We start from the raw sequence: 9589 nt of genomic DNA on the forward strand, positions 1-9589 counted from the left end.
CACGACCACTACACAATCATCCCTACCACAACTACTGCACCACCACCACACAATCATCCCTAAGACCACTACTAGTACTACAAGCACCAGCACATCATCATCCCTACCACCACCACATCATCCTTCCTACCACCACTACTACTACAACCACCACCACATCATTATCCTACCACAACTACTACAACCACCACCACATCATCATCATTCCTACCACCACTACTAACTACAACACACCCACCACATCACATCCCTACCACAACTACTATACTACAACACCACCACATCATCATCATCCACCTACCAAACACTACACTACATACAACCACCACCACATCACATCAACATACACCTACACAACACTGCAACCACACCACATATCACATCTCCTACCCACCAACTACTACCACTACAACACAACACCACCACCACATCATCACTACACAACCTACACACCACACACATTACATCATTCCTACTACACTATCTCAACCACCACCACACATCATCCACTACCACAACTACTACAACCACCACCACAACATCATCCTACCACCACTACACTACAACCACCACCACTCATCATCCCTACCAACTACTACAACCACCACCACATCATCATCACCTACCACCACACTACTACAACCAACCACCACATCATCATCATCCTACCACCACAACTACTAACCACCACCACATCATCATCATTCCTACCACCACTACTACAACCACACCACATCATCATCCCTACCACAAACTACTACACACCACCACATCATCATCACCTACCACAACTACTACAACCACCACCATATCATCATCATTCCTACCACCATACTCTACAACCACCACCACATCATCATCCCTACAAACTACTACAACCACCCCACACATCATCATCCTCACCACCACAACATCTCACCACCACACTACTACTACAACCACACCACTCATTACCCTACCACAACTACTACAACACCACCACATCATCATCACCACTCACCACCTAACTACTACTACACACCACCACATCATCATCCCTACCACAACTACTACAACCACCACAACACATCATCATCCCTACACCACTACTACTACAACCACCACCATCATCATCATCCCTACCACCACTACTACTCAACCAACCACACCACCATCATCATCCTACCACCACATACTGCTACAACCCACCACCATCATCATCACCCTACCACCACACTACTACAACCACCACCACATCATCATCCCATTACCACATACTACTACAACCCCACCACATCATCATCACCTACCACCACTACTACTACAACAACCACCACATCATCATCCCTACCACACTACTACTGCAACCACCACCACATCATCATATCCTACCACCACTACTGCTACAACCACCCCCACATCATCATCCCTACCACAACTACTACAACCACCACCACATCATCATCCCTATCACCACTACTACTACAACACGCCACATCATCACCCTACCAACACTACTACTACAACACACCCACCACATCATCATCATTCTACCACCACTACTGCTACAACCACCACCACATCATCATCCCTACCACAACTACTACAACCACCACCACATCATCATCCTACCACAACTACTACACACCACCACCACATCATCATCCCTACCACAACTACTACAACCACCACCATATCATCATCATTCCTACCACCACTACTGCTACAAACACCACCACATCATCATCCCCCATACCACAACTACTACAACCACCACCACATCATCATCCTACCATCACCACACATCATCCTCCCTACCACCACTACTACTACAACCACCACCACATCATTATCCCTACCACAACTACTACAACCACCACCACATCATCATCATCCCTACCACCACTACTACTACAACCACCACCACATCATCATCCCTACCACATCTACTACAACCACCACCACATCATCATCCCTACCACCACTACTACAACCACCACCACATCATCATCCCTACCACCACTACACTGCACCACCACCACACATCATCATCATTCCTACCACCACTACTGCTACAACCACCACCACATCATCATCCCTACCACAACTACTACAACCACCACCACATCATCATCCCTATCACCACTACTACTACAACCACCGCCACATCATCATCCCTACCAACACTACTACTACAACAACCACCACATCATCATCATCCCTACCACCACTACTACTGCAACCACCACCACATCATCAACCCTACCACAACTACTACAACCACCACCACATCATCATCCCTACCACAACTACTACAACCACCACCACATCAACATCATCCCTACCACCACTACTACTACAACCACCACCACATCATCATCCCTACCACCACTACTACTACTACAACCACCACATCATCATCCCTACCACCACTACTACTACTACAACCACCACATCATCATCATCCCTACCACCACTACTACTACAACCACCACCACATCATCATCCCTACCACACCTACTACAACCACCACATCATCATCATTCCTACCACTACTACTACAACAACCACCACATCATCATCCCTACCACACCTACTACAACCACCACATCATCATCATCCCTACCACCACTACTACTACTATAACCACCACCACATCATCATCATCCCTACCACCACTACCACTACAACCACATTATCATCATCCCTACCACCACTACTACTACAACCACCACCACCATACCATCCTCCCTACAACCACTACTACTATGAATAACCACCACCACATCATCATCATCCCTACCACCACAACTACTACAACCACCACCACATCATCATCCATACTACCACCACCACCACACCATCCTACCTACCACTACTACTACTATAACCACCACCACATTATCATCATTCCTACTAACACCACTACTACAACCACCACCACACCATCATCCCTACCACTACTTTTACTACAACCACCACCACATCATCATCATCCCTACCACTACTACTACAACCACCACATCATCTTCATCATCCCTACCACCACTACTACTGCAACCACCACCACATCATCATCATCCCTACCACCACTACCACTACAACCACCACCACATCATCATCCCTACCACCACTACTACTACTACTACCACCACCACACCATCATCCCTACCACTACTACTACTACTATAACCACCACCACATCATCATCATCCCTTCCACCACTACTACTTACAACCACCACCACATCATTATCATCCCTACCACCACTACTACTACAACCACCACCACATCATCATGAATTGGTCTTGAAAATTTTCCTCCTTTTTTGTGACCAGCCATTCTCACCCCTGCCAATGCAAGATAAATAGATCCAAGATCCTATTACTACTTACATAAAGGACGTGGCAAATATTTCTCTGCCTCTATCCGGTTTTTAAGTACTGCATTTACGTTTTTATCGTATTTGTTGTTGGTTGAAGAAGGGTTTTTAGCCTGAAACATTCCGTATTGGTATTTTGTTCTTTTGAAGCTGTTACATTCCTTTTTGTTAATTAGATACAATTTTGTGCAACTGTGGTCTTTTTGTATGACTATGGCTATTGTCTTTTGACCTGGCTCGGGTTCCATTCTGGGAGGTGCAAAGTTGAGTCCTGGTAAAAGCAATTTACTTACATCCCCTAAGAACACTCACAACACTGACGAAAAAAAAGAATAATTTAATAGCACCCTACAGTAATCATGTCATTCTACATGTTTAATGTGGCTGTTGGCTCGGGACCCCTTGTAAAGCATTTTGAACACATTTAACTGATATTGTGCTACATAAAGGCTCAAGTAATTTTTTTTTTGTTTTTCAATGATACAAGAACAAGATTACAAAAACTAAAATAACTTCCTTTTTTTCGGGAATGAGACAATCCCAAAGTGAGAGAGTGAGAGAGAGAGAGAGAGAGAGAGAGAGAGAGAGAGAGAGAGAGAGAGAGAGAGAGAGAGAGAGAGATCTACTCAGGGGTTGCCCCTCAAACATATGTCGTTCTTGACCAAATCATAAATTAAATGGGAGCAAATATCCTTGTTGCCATAGGCTTTGAAGATGCCGTGAAAAAAGTTTGTGATGCATGTGCTTCTGTACATAAAGAAAGCGAAATGAACATTATATGCACTTTTGACCCAAAGCGTCAATCTGGTAGTATGTCAGACAGAGCTATATATAATGATAATAGAGTTAAAGTAAAAACGACTAGATATATTAGATTTAGAAAGCTCAATCTTTCTGACGTTTTCAGAAACAAATCTCACTCTCTTCATTTGATGCTATGCGTTTTGTCCACAAACATCCGCCAGCCTGATATAAAGTACCAACACAAAACTATGTGTAACCTTAAATGTTTATATTTAGTATTGATTGGTGGAATTCAGTTAGAATAATCATTCAAATGGCTGCATAAAAACAAAACAAAGAGCTGAGTGATAACGTAAATTTCCTTCCATCTTTAAAGGCATTTATTTTCACTCAGATTTTATGAGTTACCCGTAAAATTTAATTCTAAACATCAAATTCATCCCGACATACGTAGTACCTTTTTGAGACAATTGGTCACAATTGTGCATACCGCAAATGGTTGCTAAGGATGCAACAATGTTGATTTATAATCAAACTTAAATGCTAATAATGTCTCCATTTGTCTTTGCCACTGGTATCCTTTGATGAGAGTAATCGTAGAAATTGATTTTAAACAACGTGCACTTATTTGTAGATCAGACAACCCAGATTGTTATGGTTGTTGTATTGGAAATACTCTAATCCCAACGCAAAATATTGTCCATTACAACAATGATAAAAAAGCTCATTGTTGCATGCGATTATCAAACCTGCTAATATGTGCACGTCAGTTTAAAATATCAAACACATTTTATTAGAGTTTTTTTTTCTCTCTCTCTCTCAAGTTCATTGTAGTTGAAATGTTAAAGTATGCATTAAACATTTCAGAATTTCATATTTATTGTCCTCTTTAGAAATTCTTTTTAATTTGAGTGAAAATTAAAGTTAAATTTTCTCGCTTTTAGGTGATCTCAAGCTAAGTACGCTGATGATATGCTCTTGGAATCTACATCTGTTTCCTATTTGAACCAAATCCCTTTTGTCTTACCTTTACTTGGGTGCTTAAATTGTAATTCTAAAACTTTTGACTATCCCATTGTCTCCCTTTTTACTGGCGCTGATATGAACTTAATGTGTTGCCTGCGCCGTAAAGCCCTTAAAAAAAAAAAAAAAAGCAAAACAGCATCCACTATAACATTAAATTGTTTTGCTAAAATCTCAGGAGCAACAAGGACACAAGAAGTATAATTTTGTTCCGAAAAGCCATCGTTACAACAGCATGTTGTGATGATCTGATCTGATAGGTATAATTATAACAAAGTTTTATCTTCAAATATTTTGGTGAGTAAGATGATCTCAGCTTTACATTTTAAAAAGTGCTGGTTGCATGATAACAAATGTGACGATTTTCCTGTTCTTGGTAAAGTAGTTCTTCAGAGCCATTAGGCCCATGGAACTGGATCTTATCCCGGTTTCTATTGCGTGAAACGAACAATAACCATTTCTTGGTACCATCAAAAGTACTTTCCGCCAGATCTAACAGAACCGGCTACCCAATCACTGCTAAGTGAAGGGGGGGGGGGGGTCTTGACTGCACTCGGTCTCTTTGAGTGTGAAGCGGGTGCTCTTCCAACTGAGTAATCAAACCCTTCCCCCCCCCCCCCCCGCCTGTTTTTGGAAAGCAGAGGATTAATAATATATGAATGGATGCATCGAATGGAGATTAAGTAAGTTTGATTGAAACCAATCGCAATCCACAATTATTGTGCGCTTTTGCCTGTATTATGTCATTTAGATTTTTTTTTTTATCGTTACAATATTCTTTCATAAAAAAAATGATGTGTCTTGGATAAAAATTGAATTCTAAACATAAAATATACATGATTTATGTTAACAGGAAAGACTAGCTGTTCAACTCATACAAAGAAATAAATCTAGTTGCTTAAAAAGGAAGGACACAAAAATGTCTAACACTAACATGTGATTAGTAACATATGAAATGAAATTTTGATTCCAAATTCTATGCAGTGACAGTAAATATTGCATTTTTAGGTGAATTTGGCATAATCAACGTGAACGTATTTGTAGGTCTGACAACCCAATTATTATGGGCTCATTGTTGTAATGGAAATAGATACTCCCAAACCAACGCAAAATGTTTTCCATTTCAACAATGTTAAATCTAGCCCATAATTTCTTTCGGTTTTATCAAACCTGCGAATATTACGTATTCCTAGGCATTTAAAGCTAGAAGTAAAAATGCTCTGTTGTAAACAGTAATGTGTGAATAACCTGATTAAATCATTCTTATTATATTGATGATGTATGCGGGGTTGCCAAGTGGTAGGCTTGGGGGAAAAAATTGTTCGAAATGCATTTTGAAAAGACTGCCACGCGCAATACGTACAAAGATTCAAGATTCAAAGTTTACTTTTAGTCAGGTTGCCAATACAGAACACAAATCTAAACATAACTACTAATTATTAACAAAACCAACATAATCGTATTATTGTAAATAAAGCATAATTAAATAAATTACTTATTACTGAGGATGACGATGTTGATGATGATGGTCACTGATGATGACGACAACGATGATGATGATGATGATGATGATGATGATGATGATGACAACGATGATGATGAGGGTGTTTTACATGATACTATTCAGAAAAGTGAGTGGAGCAGGCACTTATGTTGGTAACAACAAGAGATGAAGTGAATAGAAAAGTGCCAGTTTTGTACAGGTATTCCAACTTACGAACATCCATGGAATAGCACAATTAAAATATATACACAAACTATAATAGTAGTGCTAGATTAAATTGAATTCACAGTAATATCTCGTTCCACTTTGAATGTTAACCAATAATTCATTTTACCTCCAGCCGAGGGATGACAAACTTTTTTAAAGTTTGAAATTGGAGGGATAGCTCTTCTTTCTTGGGCTTCTTAGCGTGTGTGTGATTAGATTCAGAGATGAATTTGGTTTTATGAAATGGAAAAGAGCGTCTGAATTATGGGAATAGCCAATCAGAAGAATGTTCCTGTTTAAGATAGCCAATGATATCCATATGCTTTGATTAATACCGAGTAACGGAGAGTTACCGGAGAGATAGGACAGTAATTGCAATTTTAGCTACTCTTGAACGAGACAAGACCTCAGGGCATATGCACGTTGGAGTCTTGTTTGGAAAAAGTAATTAGCAGCAGGCATGAATACAATGGGCAGACAATTTGAACAGGTAAATAAGCCTTAAGCTGAAAGTGAGTGTTCCGTTATACAATGGAAATGTTTCCCCACCTAACGACCAAAATTTCCGTTAGAAAGATTTGGGGCTTTATTGGAGAAAGGCTGTCCATGTTTGAGTATTTTTAATGGAGGTGTTGATCAAATATATGTCTCGTCCACTAGGTTTGAAGTGGTTTTGAACGGGACGCTGACGGATGATAAAGAAACCACGCAGTGAAAGTAAATCGCTCGTCACACCCACCAACCGACGAAAATTATTTTAATTCTCTATTGTCTTCTGGCACTTTTCTATTCACTTCATCTCTTGTTGTTACATGATACTATTATCACATTTGTAAAGGTGCGAGAGAAAAAACCCCTTAGAAAAAGCAATGAAAAGGCTTCTTCTCTGTAGTACTGGATTTATAGGATCGTTATGTTGGATTTGGTAGCAGATAGTCCCCTTCACTTTAAATTAACTTAATCTTTACTTTTGCGTCCTATGGTCTTTTCAGTTGTTTTCATCCGGCTCTTTGCACCAGCAGCATCTGAATCTGATGGCTTAGTTGTGTAACATTGTGATACATCGCTTGGAAACGGTATTATGCCAGGGTGAGCCAGATGCTAAGAAAGGCTTTTTATGGAAATGTGAAATTTTAGTTTTTGCCAGTTAGTTAAATTTAAATCGATCGATTGTATTCAACCCAGCCTGCACTTTATTTGCATATGTATCCTGCGTGTCGATTCATCCTCATCAATAAAGCATGAGATCTTATTTAGAGTCTCATATTTTTGATTAGTATAGAGCGGTGGAGCTACATGAAGCCTGGGATCGTAAAAATACAATCGAAAAGGAGAGAAAATGGAAAGGCTTCGGGTGGAAGTATGTATTTCAAACAATGGAGGTTTTGGGTATAAAACTTTCGTCAGCAAAACAATAAACAATGGAACGTTGGATATATTTCTCAAACTGTGAACTTTTCACAATGTGGGTCATTTTGAGCACAATTTCCAATGTGACCAATGACCTCGAGCACATGGAAAGGTAATATAGATCGCTCCCATTCTCATTGTGCTACTTATAAAGAAATAGGGTTCAAACAGATTTTCAAATTGCCAAAACGATGCAAATATGGAACTTTAAACATCTTTGATCGCTGCCCGGGCGTGTGGTTAAGGGCGTATTTATTCCCTCCCCAAAGGCCATATTATAGACTACATGAAAAGTGTTTGAGAAGGATTTCTCCAATGCGATCGGTCGACCCGTAGTTTATTTTGGTGCCAACCAAGCAGTCGTTTCTCTCTACTTTGTCTGGGGCTGTTTCATACATATTTGTATCAGAATTTTTCTTGCACCAGGGTCTGCTCCCTAATTTGTCACGAGGAGATAGAGTGATAGATAGGAGGGAATTTGTGTTTATTTTATTTGTGTGCGTGTGTGTGTGTGTGTGTGTGTGTGTGTGTGAGAGAGAGAGAGAGAGAGAGAGAGAGAGAGAGAGAGAGAGAGAGAGAGTCCAAGAATATTTTTACAATCTGTGATTCCAATGGTTTCTTGTTTTATATTGGTTCGCGTTGACTGGCCTAATCTTATTCAATCCGATTGCGTTGAAAAATTGTTGTGTATCATAACCTTAGGGTGAAAGGTTAATCCGTCTAATTATGTTTTTAAGGTCCCACTCCATTTCACGCGACAAAGCATGAGCGACATTTCATTTGTTGTGTTTATATTAGTGGGTAACATAGTTTCTATTGTTCTCGCAACGTCGGGACAAATTATGGGAATATGGATTGAGAACTTCAAAATACTAATGATAATACATTGGTCTTTGCACATTGTGTTTACAACATAAATAACGTTATACTGAGGATATCTTCATTGTGCACCCAGGATATACTGATAATTATATTTAATGTACTTAACCAATTAACTGCCGTTTTCTGGAAAGACACGTATTTAAAAATCTGGCCAGAAAACTAGTCCTTGCAAATATCGATCGATTTAACTGACCCTCATTTTGGCAAAAACTGTCAAAACTGGGACTAAGGAAGGCCTCGAGAGATCCCAGGTTTGAGAGTTTTTGCCAAGATGAGGGTCATTTAAATCGATCGATATTGGAAGTACGAGTTTTCTGGCCAAAATTTTAAATACGTGTCTTTTAAGAGCAGTACAGTTAACTGGTTAATGATAATTTTACTTTCTCCTCAATTCAGAAGGGGCATTACATATAAATATATTTGAACAAGACGGTATCCAAAGGTAAGATATGGAACTT

The sequence above is a fragment of the Berghia stephanieae genome, chromosome 2 (assembly GCF_034508935.2).
Source record: "Berghia stephanieae isolate SIO BIC M18660-M18661 chromosome 2, UCSD_Bste_1.3, whole genome shotgun sequence".
In the NCBI taxonomy this organism is placed as follows: Eukaryota; Metazoa; Mollusca; class Gastropoda; order Nudibranchia; family Aeolidiidae; genus Berghia; species Berghia stephanieae.